This window comes from Caretta caretta, chromosome 4, assembly GCF_965140235.1.
Source record: "Caretta caretta isolate rCarCar2 chromosome 4, rCarCar1.hap1, whole genome shotgun sequence".
NCBI lineage: Eukaryota > Metazoa > Chordata > Testudines > Cheloniidae > Caretta > Caretta caretta.
The window spans coordinates 124,357,951-124,373,844 of record NC_134209.1 but is presented as its reverse complement, the minus strand read 5'-3'; positions in this window follow the sequence as shown (position 1 = coordinate 124,373,844).

Sequence of the window (15,894 nt, the reverse complement as noted above, 5' to 3'; positions counted from 1 at the left end):
GGTGAGTAGATCTAAGTATGTCGACGTCAGCTACATTATTCACATAGTTGAAGTTGCATAACTTAGATTGATTCCCCCCGCACCAGTGTAGACCAGACCTCAGTTAAGAATGATAAACTCAGTATAATTCATCTATTTTACATGGCTTCTCCACCTTGCCTATCAACTAACGGACTAACCCTGGCATTCTATCTAATTGCTCTATCCCCTGGTCATTATGATAGCATTAACTCTGGGCCAATACAACCATCCAGTTACCACTATTAAAGAGATGATGACAGATGAAAACCAGGAGGCAAAGGACTAAAGAGAAAATAAAAGAATAGGTATTGAAGAGCATTCTGGTGACCAGGACATTTTGGTATAATACACGTTAAAGAAATATTGACTCTGGTTGGCTGACACTGCATAGAATCTGGGTGCCGATTCTATGCAGTGTTTAATCGTGTAGCCTGAATGTGGTTCCCTTGAAATTTAATTTCATGGTAATGTTTATTGCTAGAGATGTACCAGTTGTATCAGAAACCCAAACACTGGTGAACAGAGCTAGATTGCAAAAAGCTTTTGAACTTGCTATTTGCCCAGGAGGGATAAAATGGAAACCTAAAAGTTGCCAATATTTATGATTTGGGAAGACCAGTTGAAAATGGTGATTTTGTGAACCCAGAACAAAAACAGGCCATTTAAGGGGGTGATTTTGTTTTTTTGTTTGTTTGTTTGTTTTTCCCCTTCCATATTTCTCTTCATTTTAATTAAGCCCTCTCTGGACTCATGCTGTTGGAGAGTTTTCAAAGAAACAGAACTTTCGTGCCAGGTTCTCTCCGCCCCCCCCCCCCAACTTGAAACGTGTCTGACTGGGAGTTTACATCAAATAAAAACCTAAATACAGCTACGCTACTAGCATTCTGAATACTGTAGAAAGGAAAAACATCTATTTAAACACTGCAGTCAAATTCCCTGGAATTCTGCTATACAGTTTGCTTTTTATATTAATGGTTTTCTTAATTGGATAGGAGCTGCAGGATCGCCACATATGGGCTGGACACTATTAGAAATATCAGTACAAATAGAAAAAACATTGGGCTAGTTTCAGCCTTGATTAAAACCTTGTGTAACCTTAATGTACATTTAAAGATACAATGCACTTGATTTCTTGAAGATTCCCTGTCAACACGAGAAAGATATCACTGCTGTAAAGAAAAAAAAATATTTATTTACTCCAAGTACAATGCAACTTCAGGTCCCAATCCTGCAAATATCTGTCTGTGAGTATTGTATGCAAATGAGTAGTAGTCTTGTTAAACTCAATGAGTGTTTGCAGGATTGGAGCCTTATTTTGATGACCGTCACTGTCAAAACATTACAGAATTAAAATAAATGAGATCCAGTTGGATGTATATTCCGATATCAAACTTTCATTATGCAATTCTTAAAACTATCCTTTTACCAACTACTCTTTTTGAAAATATACATTCACATAAGCTTTCCTGGTACAACAGTGCTCCATTAGAAAAATCAAGAAGTAGGACAATGGAACCGACTGCCTAAGGAGGTTGTGGAAGCTGCTTAACTGGAGGTTTTCGAAAGGAAGCTGGATAGCCATCTGTCTTGGATGGTTTAACCATAATAAATCCTGCAACTTGGCAGGGGGTAGACTAAATGACTTTTGAGGTCCCTTCTAACCCTATGATTCTATAAGCATACATATCAGGATAAATTCTACTCTGACTCTTATTCCATAGCAACCCCATTGAATTCAACTGGAACCTTGTGTACCTATGAAAATGGAATTTGGCCCTTAAGTATTTCCAGGTTTATAACACTTTGAGATCCAAGGATGATCAAACAACCTTACACAGGTGAGCATGCATCTACATCATTTACATGCATGCATCTACATCAAGATAAAGTAACTTGTCCAAAGTCACACAGTGCATCAATGGCAGAGCCAAGAATAAAACCCAAGTCACCAGATTCCCATTCCTGTGCAGTGTGAATGGGACTACAATAGTTTCCCCAATGTACTTCTCAAATGCATAAATGTGAACCATGATCACAAGCCTCATAATTTCTAAAAGTCTGGGGCAAAAAAATGGCAGGTGGACCAAGAAATTAGAAATGGAGCGATCTGGTTTTGATTCCATCTTGGAAAAAGAATGTTGGTGGATTTATGTCAAAGGCTAAAACAAAGCTATCTTCAGACAAAAACACTTCATATTTTAATCTTAAATCCCTGTTTTGCATAATATTTCTTAGTGTTTCCAACTATAGAATATCATCATCACAGTATGCTATGGAGTACCTTTACTATACCAAGAATAAAGGAGATCAAATTTTGTTTGTTGTCAGCTACCGTTTAAAGTGAATACACTGATGTAAATTCTGTAAGGGTTAAATACTGGTCCTATTGACGTCTAAAGGAATTTTGCCTCTGATTTTAATGAGACCTGGTTTGGGCCTTTAGGAAAGCACTTAAGCATGTGCTTGGGTCCAATCCTCCATGTGCCCAAGCCTACTGAAGGCACAAATGCTTTCCTGAATGCTTAATTCAAATGGTAATGAATAGATCTGCAATCTGAAAATAAGATATTTCCCAGATTGTAGAGTTTACAAGAGCTACCCAGTAATTCACTGTTTGCTGCAGCACATAAGCAATAACTGAAACATACAAAGTTCAGAATACTTCTTCCTATTACCATGGATTGAATGGCATTTGCTTAAGTGCTTTTGTCTGAGAGAACATGACAGAATGTTTGAAATTATCAAATGTATTGTATATCTTATATTTCTTTACTACACATTTTTACCTTCACTGCTGAATGCAGTACATGCAAGAAAGAGTTAAAAGTAAAAAAAATATAATTTTAATATTAGAACCAACTTTAGAAAACCAGAATATTGTTGAATCTGGTTGAATCTGTAACGTCAAACAACTTATTTGACGTTAGCTGCTATTTCTACTAATTGTCCATGAAGTTCACAATTTTTACCAAGTATTCATTATTCAAAAAAGTGTTCAAAAATAGGCTTGTGAAAAAAACTCCAGCATACAGGTCGTTCACAAATAAAGGCATTTGCTATTCAGAATTCACTGCCTGAGCTGTATGACCGATTACTTAAGTTACATGGTATTGTTCCTGTTCCCTGATTGGCTGGCCTCATCTTTATAAACTACGACTGCTTTTGCAATAAAGCAATTGTTTTCTCATTAATTGACTTCTGTTTCTTGATTAAACACACTCCCCTGCAGACCTGAAATTCACTTCCGACTCATGAGAAATTTTGGTCACTCTATTCTCTAGCAAAAGAGAACAAAAAAGATGTGAAAATAACTGATTCAAAATGCAATTCAGAATTCACAAACATTCCTGCAAACACATTTTTCCTCTTTTCACCCAGCTCTAACTTTTAATTTTGGTAACGTGTATTAATGCCTTATGTTAGTAAAGAGATTTCCAGTCAGTAATGATCAGACACTCATATTAGACCAAAATAATTCCTTTCATTTTTCTCGATAGGTTGCGAGTGCTTCATAATCAAATGTGTTCATTTTAGACTGGTCAGAAATATTTTTCAAGTGGGTAAAAGCAAAGCTGAGCAAGAAGAGATGAACAAACAGTTTGAATTTCTTGTAAAATGTCCTGCTAATGGTAGTTGATTCTCATTGTTCCTATTTTAAATGATTTCCACGAGAGTTCATGATTGTAAGACGTTATGGGACCACGTAATTGAGAAAGAAGAGTCAATTCTTAAGATAGAGCACTGATAATTTTACATCAAACCTAATTGAGATGAATGATGTGCATGAGTCAGTCTTGGAAGACTTGTTCCATTTCACAAAGAATGTTCCTCTTTTAGTTGTCTGCAGCAGAATCAAAAGGGAAGCTCGGCCACTTGCTGAATCAGGCCCTATATTCATTAACGAAATAAAGAGCGCAAGGAAGTTATTAGTGACTAGGGCTGGGTGAACATTCAATTTTAAAACCAGCAGGAAGCTCTCCCCATGTCCCCCTCTCTTCCCAGATACTATAAGGGCCATTAAAAAGGAACCAGATCCAAACATTATAGTTTGTCAGTGAAATACCCTGAAAGTAACAAAATCATAAACACCTTCCATTCTTGTGGTACTTCCACGACTCTCATTGCAGTCTGCCAGCAGGAAGAACAGCAAGAGTAACCAAGGAATGAAAGAGTAAGCAGAGGTGAGATGGTAAGGAATGCAGAGAAGATAAGAATATTGGGTGGAGCAGGGAAGAGAAATTATAGGGACAACAGGACAAACCATGCAGAAAAATGCTATAGCGCTCCCCAAACAAACACAATGGGGTACAAGGCTTTATTTTTCTTCTTTAGGGTATGAATAACTCATTTAAATAATTGAGTTACTTATATCCTACAGGGTGAGATCTCTCCCCCCCCCCCCGCCCCAATTCCAGGCTATAAAACAAATGCAATTCATCTAATTGGCTAGAATAGGAAACTAAGAAAAGGAGGTCTAAAGAAATGAAGGCCTAGAAATGGAGGAACTTGCAAAAAGCAAAACAAGAAAATAGTAAAATGTGGAGCAGAGAGACAGGGCCAGTCCCTGCCTCATTCCTTTCAGGCATAACTGTGTGCACACACTAAAATCTGATTTCCGTAATTACTTCTGCATGCTGGGGACTCCGCTATTGCTCTTGATTTTTACATGGAAGGTGCTCAGATACTATGGTGTCGGATGGCAGCATAAAGCCTAAAATAAGATGTATGAACAATCAATGAAAAGCAAGCCCTAAATGGATGTAAGCATGGCCAAAGTGAATTCATTTAAAAATGCAAATGAATACTCAGTATTTGCCCAGCTCTTACAATAAAATAATTAGCCTGTAGTCATCAAAATCCATGCAGCATCTATTAAATGGATTAAAACTTATTTACATGCTTTGTGAATAACATGTACCTCTTTGTAAAAAATAATTCCAAAACAATCTAGAAAGCAAAGTATGCCAGATTGATGCCAGATTTATCTCCACTGACTTCAGTGGAATTACACTAAGAATGAACCTGGCCCAAGAGGTCTTTTACAATCACTTTAAATGATTCATTGTACCAGGGTCATTATTTTCTCATGATACTTAATTTCCCTCCTACTCCCAGGCACTGAAGTGAACAGCAACTTGTGGTGAACAAAGAAATTACTATTTCTGGCTATTATATGGAGTTCCTCAGCCACAATGGCCACTCTCCAGCTATCAATCTGCATGCTTCAATCATCCAGTTTTCTCCCTGTAACCTCGGCATTTCCTTTTGTCATTAAGAGATTTGCAGTATCTATTCCGTATCTAACTGATCGCCACAATTTTCCAGTGTTCAGATTCCAAACCAACCATTACTGTGCTGTTACCCCCATACCCAATAGCTTGGTTGTCAGGGCACCCACCTAGGATGTGGGAGACCCAGGTTCAAATCGTTGCTTTGGAGCAGTAATTTGAACCTAGATCTTCCTCATCCAGTGTGAGTTCCCTAATAGCAGACTATAGAATATTCGGGGATGGGGGCGTTCTCCCTCAATCTCTCCTCCTTTAGAAGCTGTTCCACTTTGTACAATTATTCACTGGAGCAGGGAATAAAACCCAACTGTCACCCCTCCTAGCTTGGTGGTTAGGGTGTTCACTGGCAGAGAAGAGACCCAGGTCAACTGCCTGCTCCAGAGTAGGGATTTTAACCTGGGTCTTCCACATCCCAGACACGTGCCCTAGCCAATGGGATTTTTGGTATAAGGAGTGGAGAGGCATGACCTCTGATTTTGTGAATAGTGAATAAATCCCCTTGTGACTCTAGTCGCACATATCAAAACATTTCGTTTTGACATTTCCCAAAAAATTCTTTGATTCAACTACAACAATTCTCCAAAATGATGCTAATTAGATAAATGTTTCAGTGTATCCAAATTTGCATTTTTCAGCAAAATGTTTTGTCCAAAAAATTTCACCGAGCTCTAGTTATAACGGCATAATCTAGCCCACCTAGTAGAGAGTTATAGCAGTCAATATCATAGGCTGGCTAACACAGTTGTAGGGGGAAAAATAAAATTCCCTGCCCACACTGAGTACTTAAACTCTGGAACAGCTTTATTGGTGCTGTTAACAATAACAGTCTTCAAACATATTTACAGTTACCATGGTTCTGCCCCCAGTGTGGACACAGTCTCACTGTGATCGGCTTTGGCTCTTGCTAAACGTATTATCCCACCTGACATACCAATTGGAATGTTTTTCAAATATAAATAGCAGTTCACTGATGGCAAGCCAAACAGCAAGCAAGAGAGAATCAAATGCAGCTTCTTGAGTGACGGTAATCAAATATTTCATGACAGTAATACGAATATTAAAGATCCATCCATTAAATGTCAGTATTTCCCAAGACTTGCAGTATGTTCTGGATCTCAAAAAAAGCAAATTCAGCATTTTACCAGCCTGAAAGAGCTTGCACTACATAACAACTGTAAACGGTTTATTTTACATCCCTATCAATAGAGCTGACTGAACAGCTTGCTGACAATTTTGCATCAGTGCATTTACAGCTGCAGCTATTAATACTAAATCCCAGCTATCATGTGTGATTGCAAAAGCCTTATCCACGTAAAAACATGAAATTTAGGCTGTTACATAGTAATTTACTCCCATGATATATACATTATCCATATGGTAAGACACCCTAGACTTTTCTAGGCAAGAAACATTTCTAGGCAGTTACTTATTAATTTATAATAGGGGGAGCTGAAAGCAATCTCTGTATTTAGGTTGCTTAACATGTTCCATTATTAAAGGATTATTGTGACCTTTTCTTTGAGAAGCTCTCTCACCTCCATTGTTTGTAGCAAGCCCTTGATACTTGGCAGGGGGAACACCCTGAGGCTACAGAAGTGCCTTTTTTCCCTATCCCATTAAATTCTGTTAATCTTTTGCTGGTATTTAACTATTAAAAATCACCATTTTTTCCCTCTGGCTTGCATTTTTCAGGAAAATTCTGGTAGCACCTCAAAATAATAACTGAAGACACGAACATTATACGGCTGGGGTCACATTTCCAACAAGCAGCAGCAGCAGCAAATAATATACTGAGAATGTCTAGGAGCTGCCATGTTGTGTAATCTTGTGGATACCTGATGCAAGGTGCTCAGGTGCTGTAAGCATTGGCCATCAATGTACATTTCTAAAGAGAAAATAATGAATACAACAGCTTTTATCAATAGAATATTAATGTGCATAGGGGCTGGAACTGCAGGTGCTAGGGGTGCTGCTGCAACCCTTGGCTTGAAAAGATTTCCATTATATACAGGGTGTACAGTTTGGTTCAATGGCTCTCAGCACCTCCGCTATAAAAACTGTTTGAGCACCTCTGTGTGCAGACATGTAAACTCACATAATTCTGAGGGGAAGAGGAACTTTAAACACTTGCAGCCCAATGCATGAGCTGTGGAAATGAGATTGTCTCACGAAAAATAAGGAAGAATACTCACTAAAATTCAGCTGGGCCAAATGTATTGATTATTTCAGCCAGAAAAAGAAGCAAATTGCCCGTTGCTTAAATGGCCATTTTTGGGTGGCTGTTGCATGTCTGTCATATTTAAAGGGCCAGCACCAAAAGCGCATACGAGGAAAGAGTTTCTATAACAGCACAACTGTATACTGAAGAGAGTCAATGGGGATGCACAGCTGTCACCGAATAAGGTTCTCTTGAGTAGGGTTTCTTTGGTATTGTCTGCAACACTTTTCACCATAAGTAATAGACAGGGCACTGAACAGGGAGCCAGGAGAACTGGTTTCTATTCCTGGTTCTCTCACAGACTTGCTGTGTGACCTTGGATAATTCACTTCACCTCTCTGCCTCCGGTTCTCTTCCCACTCTTTGTCTATAGATTGTAAACTCTTTGTGAGGGACTCTCTCATTATGTGTTTGCACAACACTCAGCACACTGGAGCCCCAATCTTGGCTGAGGTTTCTGTAATACAAATAAATAAATAACAAACAATATGAAGATCCTGTTAATATGTGTCCTTCCTATTAAGATAATTAACTTACTGCTTTAGAGTGCATTGTAAGCTACCCGTGTGAACCGGGCCGGTGAAAGGATGTTTTGCGCCCTAGGCGAAACTTCCACCTTGCACCCACCCTCCGCCCTGAGGCGCCCACCCTGCGGCGGCTCCCCGCCACCGCCCCTCCACCCTGAAGCGCCCCCCCTACAGCAGCTCCCCACCCCCTGAGGCTTCCTGCCACCCCCTCTCCCCTCGGGGGGCCGTGCGGCAACTCCCCTCCCCAGCTCACCTCTGCTCCGCCCCCTCCCCGAGCATGCCGCCGACGCCGCTGCTTCTCCCGCCTCCCAGGCTTGCAGCACCAATCAGCTGTTTGGCACGCAAGACTGGGAGGAAGAGAAGGAGAGCGGGGCGGTGTGCTCAGAGGAGGAGGCGGAGCAAAGGTGAGCTGGGGCGGGGAGCAGCTCCCCTGTGCGCCACCCCTGCCCCGTTACTTGCTGCAGGCGGCCCTCCCGGTGGTCCTCTGCCCCAGCTCACCTCCGCTCCACCGCCTCCCCGGAGCGCGCTTTTGGCCGCCCCCAACCACTTGGCGCCCTAGGTGACTGCCTAGTTCGCCTAGTGGTTGCACCGGCCCTGCGTGTGAAAAGCCTTGTGTAAAACCAAAACATCTTAAACAGGGGAAGGCTTGTTGGTAATCCATAACTTGAGATCCTACAGAGGAACTGAAGCCTTTCTAAAGTATGGTTGCAAATAACTGATTGCTGCTTATAAGTTACCTAATAGTTAAAACTGACTTCCACATACTTATTAAACACAGGGTTTATAGAAATAATTGAGTTAAGTTAATGTTCATCTTTTTCCACCATTTTTCAGAGTACTTTATTTAGGATATTGCTTTATTTCCCTTTTCTCAGGAACTTTCTTGTTTTTCCTGAAGTACTAAGTAACCTGAGACCAAGAGTGATAGGTTTATATTTGTTCCTCCTTTGTGTCAGTCTCATATTCTCATTAGCTTTGTGTTACCTACGCCATGACAACAGGCCTCTAATTTCTCTGCTTTTCTCTTTTCCGGCAATGAATTAACTATGATGATGGGGACCATAGCAACGGAAGCAAAAACTTCATTAAGCAAGAATTTTCAATGCATGCTGTACAAACAGCATAGGCTTTGCTGAAGCCATGGATTCAATGCACGAACGTTGAGATGTATACTTTATCCTTAACATATAGTGTAACCAGCATGCCACATCACAATTCACGCTGAAGATCCACATTAGGAATGGGAGGACTGGCTTGAGGACGACAACAACAACATCTTCTTCTTCTCCTTCTCCTTCTTCTCCCACATTTCTATGTTCTTCCAGCTCCTGACTGGTGCTGGAAACAGAAGTGTCAAAATACCTCCCCAGAGACTTGATATATTTTCATCTCAATAGAAGCTAGGAATACCAAAGACCTCATGAGAAAAAAAAATTAGATCTTGTGAGGTTTCCAGCCCCATATTTGACAGCCACAATGTCCAGAACTGGTGTAGAAATGCATCAAAACTTTTAGAGCTAACCTGAACAGAATATAAAACCATTGCACCATTCGATATACACACACCCCCATTTGTTACACACGCACACACACATTCCCACCTGTGTCACAATTCTAACCATCTGATCTTGCTCCAGTTGAAGTCTCTAATAGTTCTGCCATTGATTGAAAGGGAACAGTACTGGTCTTCAATATCCCAATCCTATACTGCTAAAATCAATGGGAGTTTCACCCCATTTGGAAGCAGGTTCAGGCCCCAGATGTGCATCTCCCTTGAATATGAAAGTGACTTTTTAAACTTAGATGGGTTTCAGAGTAACAGCCGTGTTAGTCTGTATTCGCAAAAAGAAAAGGAGTACTTGTGGCACCTTAGAGACTAACCAATTTATTTGAGCATGAGCTTTCGTGAGCTACAGCTCACTTCATCGGATGCATCTGATGAAGTGAGCTGTAGCTCACGAAAGCTCATGCTCAAATAAATTGGTTAGTCTCTAAGGTGCCACAAGTACTCCTTTTCTTTTTGTAAACTTAGATGGAAGCTTTTAATTACAAATCATCTAATGCAAGTCATCTAATGGATCTGTTATAGTACCAAGCAGAATTCAAGTTACCTTAGCAAAGTAGATGGGAGTTTCTCAGAGGCAGAGATAAATCTGATGGTTTAATGTTATTTGCTTGCAAGATTTTCTTTAACACTAGACTATTTATCACATTTATACAATTTATTGTATATAATTTAAGTATATAACTTATAAGAAACCCCATTGAGTGTTTCCAGACTAAACTATTTAGCTCTTTACAAATGTAATCTCTGCACTGAGGGTTTAGTGTGGAATTTGCACCAATGTTAATCTCGTAACATTAATGTTACAGTAAATAAATACAGCCAAGGGGCAGGGAATGTCTGGCTCATGTGCAGATAAACTTGTGGGTGGGGTAGGGTGCAAAAATCCTTCCCCTCTTTTATACTGCATGAGGGCCTACCAGAATTGCAGTCCCTGCTAGGACCTCTGAGGGAGGTGCACGCCATCCCCAAAGGAACCTGGTGAAGGCAGGGACATGGTCCTAGTCCCCTACCCCCACCCTAATATTGACTAGCACAGAGGCATGTTGGGGAGCCTTGTAAGGCATTGAGCCTTGTTTTCCTCCCATTGGGGCAAGTCACTTCCACAATGCCCCCAATCCCCTGGTTGGGCAAACTGTTTATTCACAGGTCAGTTTGGACCCTTTCTAGTAGCCTTCACTCACATGACTAGTTCAACTGAAGTAAGTGTAGGATCAGAACCTTTCCTTGCACACAGTGAGTCAGTGGCACAAAAGTGAGGCCTGGTAGATCCCAAAGCAGCAGTTCTGCCACTTAAGCTGAAGGAGAATATTCATTATCACTCATTAGTAGTTGTCCTATGTGAAGCTTGTGAGCAAAGGTCTCAGCAACAAACACCTCTTGCTTACAAGGAAGATTAAAATCACCACCACCAAAGTACTTTGCTTTAACCACAAGCCTCTGTTAACAGAAAATTAACACCTGGGGCCACAAACTAATAATGACTGACATCTACTCTGCCACACAGAGTTACTCACACCTTGTTATTTTAATTAACATAGAAACAAGTATGAAGTAAGATGTGAAACAACAAAGTGACCCTTTGTAAAACTTTCTTTTTGAAAAAAAGTCTTCATTAAAAACCTTTCCATTTCCCCCCAGTAATGCGTAATCACAGAATCAAAGGGGGGAAATGCACAAAAGTTCAAACACAAACTGTAATTAAAACAAACCAACAATAAATCTGTACATAAACCTGAGGCCCTGGCCACTCCCAATCTTAAAAAGACTCCTTGGAATCTACTGCAGAAAGAGGGGTTTTAATCTCAACGTCCTGGACAGCTTTCAGTTGAACTATTATAATCACCATGACTATAATTCATTCTTTGCTCCCGCAGGGTAAGCCAGCTTTCATTTCTTTTCCCCAATTGTTTACATAACTCCATAGATTTTAAGGCTGGAAGGGACGACTGTGATCATCTTGCTAAACACAAGACACAGGACTTCCCTGAATTAATTTCTGAACTAGAGCATCTCTCTTTATTTAATCTTCATTTAAAAATTAATGGAGATTCTACCATGATGTTTGATATATTCTTCCAATGGTCTATTACCCACACTGCTAATAATTTGTACCTAATTTGTAATATGAATGGGCCTAGCTTCAACTTCCAGCAATTGGATCTTGTTATATCTTTGTCTGACAAACTGAAGAGCCTTATGTTATCAATTTCTGTTCCCTATGTAGTTACTTATATAGACTATGAAACCCAGGATTGTGAGTTCAATCCTTGAGGGGGCCCTTTTAGGATCTGGGGCAAAAATTGGGGATTGGCCCTGCTTTGAGCAGGGGGTTGGACTAGATGACCTCCTGAGGTCCCTTCCAACCCTGAGATTCTATGATAAGTGACACTCTATGAAATCACCCAATAACCTTCTTTTTGATAGACTCAAGAGCACAATTCAGTTTACAACTATGAGGAATGTTTCCCAGTCATTTAATCATTCTTGTGGCTCTTCTCTGAACCCTTTTCAACATATAAACATCCCTCTTGAATTGTAGACACTGGAACTGGACACCGTATGCCAGTTGAGGTAACACCAGTGCCAGATACAGAGGTAATATAATCTTTCTACATCTACTTGACAATTCCCTGTTTATGCATCCAAGGATCACATTGGCCCCTTTGGTCACAGCATTATACTCAGAGCCTGTGTTCAGTTGATTATGCCACATGACTCCTAAGTCCTTTTCGGAGTCATTCCTTCCTTAGAAGTTTTTAAGGTCAGGCTTGACAAAGCCCTGGCTGGGATGATTTAATTGGGTATGGGTCCTGCTTTTGAGCAGGGGGTTGGACTAGATGATCTCCTGAGGTCCCTTCCAACCCTGATATTCTATGATTCTATTCTATGATTCCTAGGATAGCACCCCTTATCCTGTAATTATGGCCTATATTCTTTGTTCCTAGATGTGTGACCTGAAATGTACATTGTTTGCTTCCAGCTTACCACGCAATCCAGATGGCTCAGTATCAATGCCTTGCTCTCTTCATTATTTAGCATTCTCCCAATTTTTGGGTCATCTGCAAACTCTGTGAGTAATCATTTTATGTTTTCTTCCAGGTCATTGATAAAAAACCCACTAAACATAGGCCAAGAATCAATCCCTATGGGATCTTACTAGAAACACATCGCTCAGTAATGATTCTCTATTTACAATTACAGTTTGAGCCCTATAACTTATTCAGATTTTAATTCATTTTATATGTGCAATGTTGATTTTGTATTATTCTAATTTCTTAATAAAATATTGTCAAATGACTTACAGAAGTCTAAGTACATTATGTCAATAACATTACTTTTATCAACCAAACTTGTAATCTCATTAAAAAAAAAAAGATATCAACCTAGTTTGATGGTATCTATTTTCTATAAACCCATGTTATTTTAATTATTCTATCCTCTGTTAATTCGTTACTAATAGAGTCCCGTATCAGCTGTTTCATTATTTTTCCCAGGATTAAAGTCAGGCTGGCAGGCCTATACTTTCTCTGGTCATCCCGTTTACCCTCTTTAAATACTGGCACAATATTAGCTTTCTTCCAGTCCTCTGGAAACTCCCTAGTGCTCCCAAACTTATTTTAAAAAATCAACATTAATAAGTCCAGAGGGTTCCTCAGTCAGGTCTTTTAAAACTCGGATAAAAGTCATCCAGATCTACTAATGTATAGATGACTAATTTTAGTAGCTGCTGCTTAGCATCCTCCTGAGTTATTGTTGTAATGGAAAGTATTTCATCATCATCGGATATGACTGCATCATCTGGCTTTCCCCATATACATAGCAAATATTTATTAAACACTTTTCCCTTTTTCTTCTCTGTTGACAATTCTACCATTTCCATCTATTAATGGACCTATACCTTTTTTAGGGTTCCTTTTGTTCCTCGATATAGTTTAAAAAAACAATACAAAACAAAACAAAACATCTTCCTAATGTCTTTAACTCTTCTGGCTATAGATTTCTCCTTGTGTCCTTTTGTTTCCTTTTTAATTTTAATTAATTTTCTACAATTTCCAGCTTCTAATTTTTAGTCATGGGTATCTACTTCCCCTTGTTATATATTTTATTTTTTATTGCTGTTTTCATTCTAAGCCAGACTGTTTTTTTAACCAGTGCAGCCTTCTTTTCTCAATTGTGGCATCTAGTAAAATCTTCTTAAACAGTTTCCAGTTATGAGATACATTTTTCTGTGTCTCCCTGCTGATCTGGAGCATACTTATACTTAGCTTTGTGAAACTGGTCCTTTGAAAGCACCAAGGGTGAGATCCACAAAGTTACTCTGGTGCCTAAATCCAGACTTGGGTATCTAAGGGCATATCTACACTTACCTCCAGAGCGATCGATCCAGCAGGGGTCGATTTATCGCATCTAGGGAAGACGCAATAAATTGACCACCGAGCGCTCTCCCGTCGACTCCGACACTCCACCGGAGCTAGAAGTGTAGGTGGAGTTAATTTGGGAGCATCAGCAGTAGACCTACTGGAGTGAAGACACTGCGGTAAGTAGCTCTAAGTATGTAGATTTCAGCTATGCTATTTTTGTAGCTGAAGTTGTGTAACTTAGACTATCTTAGCTCGCCTCCCCTCTCCCCAGTGTAGACCAGGCCTAAGTCTCAGGCTGAGATGCCTAAGTTCCAGTTTTAGGCTCCACTGTAACCCGAAAAACTCCTGTTGAATGCTGTAGGTGCCTAAATTCACTGCACCTAAGTTTTTGCAGTAAAAGTTCCCTCTGCCTCTATGTTTCTGCCTCTGAGCATGCGCACTGCAGCCTCATGTTAGACGTCCAGATGCCTATCTCCCACCTAAGCTCCAGAGCCATTCACAAACTAGGGATGCGAGACATTCAGCTGCCTAAGTCACATGTGGGGCCTGACAAGGTAGGCAGCCTCTAAGGAAACCTACCAGATTTGGCACCTCCTGAGAGTTCACACAGACTTGCTGTTGGGAGGGGAAGGGAGGAAGTGCTCCTTTATAACCTTTAGCCTAGTGGTTGAGGTACTCAGCTGAGAGGTGACAGATTCCTGTTCAAATCCCTTCTCCTCATCAGGTGTCGGGGGGCTTTGAATCAGTGATCTCCACACCCCAGGTGAGTGTCCTAACCACTAGGCTCAAGGATCTAAGGGAGCGCCTCCTATATTTTAAGCTCTGCATGAATGCCTATCTTCCCCAAGTTTGTGGCTCTCTTTCTTCAGGTATGTTGGCAACAAGAAGAAAGCCAAGGAAAGTGTGGGCCCCTTACTGAATGAGGGAGGCAACCTAGTGACAGAGGATGTGGAAAAAGCTAATGTACTCAATGCTTTTTTTGCCTCTGTCTTCACGAACAAGGTCAGCTCCCAGACCACTGCACTGAGCAGCACAGCATGGGGAGGAGGTGACCAGCCCTCTGTGGAGAAAGAAGTGGTTCGGGACTATTTAGAAAAGCTGGACGAGCACAAGTCCATGGGGCCGGATGTGCTAGCATCCAAGAGTGCTAAAGGAGTTGGCGGATGTGATTGCCGAGCCATTGGCCATTATCTCTGAAAACTCATGGCGATCGGGGGAGGTCCCGGACGACTGGAAAAAGGCTAATGTAGTGCCCATCTTTAAAAAAGGGAAGAAGTAAGATCCTGGGAACTACAGGCCAGTCAGCCTCACCTCAGTCCCTAGAAAAATCATGGAGCAGGTCCTCAAGAATCAATTGTGAAGCACTTAGAGGAGAGGAAAGTGATCAGGAACAGTCACCATGGATTCACCAAGGGCAAGTCATGCCTGACTAATCTAATTGCCTTCTATGATGAGATAACTGGCTCTGTGGATGAGGGGAAAGCGGTGGACGTGTTGTTCCTTGACTTTTGTAAAGCTTTTGACACCGTTTCCCACAGTATTCTTGCCAGCAAGTTAAAGAAGTATGGGCTGGATGAATGGACTATAAGGTGGATAGAAAGTTGGCTAGATTGTCGGGCTCAATGGGTAGTGATCAATGGCTCCATGTCTAGTTGGCAACTGGTATCAAGTGGAGTGCCCCAAGGGTCGGTCCTCGGACCGGTTTTGCTCAATATCTTCATAAATGATCTGGAGGATGGTGTGGTTTGCACCCTCAGCAAGTTTGCAGATGACACTAAACTGGGAGGAGAGGTAGATACACTGGAGGGTAGGGATAGGATACAGAGGGCCCTAGACAAATTGGAGGATTGGGCCAAAAGAAATCTGATGAGGTTCAACAAGGACAAATGCAGAGTCCTGCACTTTGGACAGA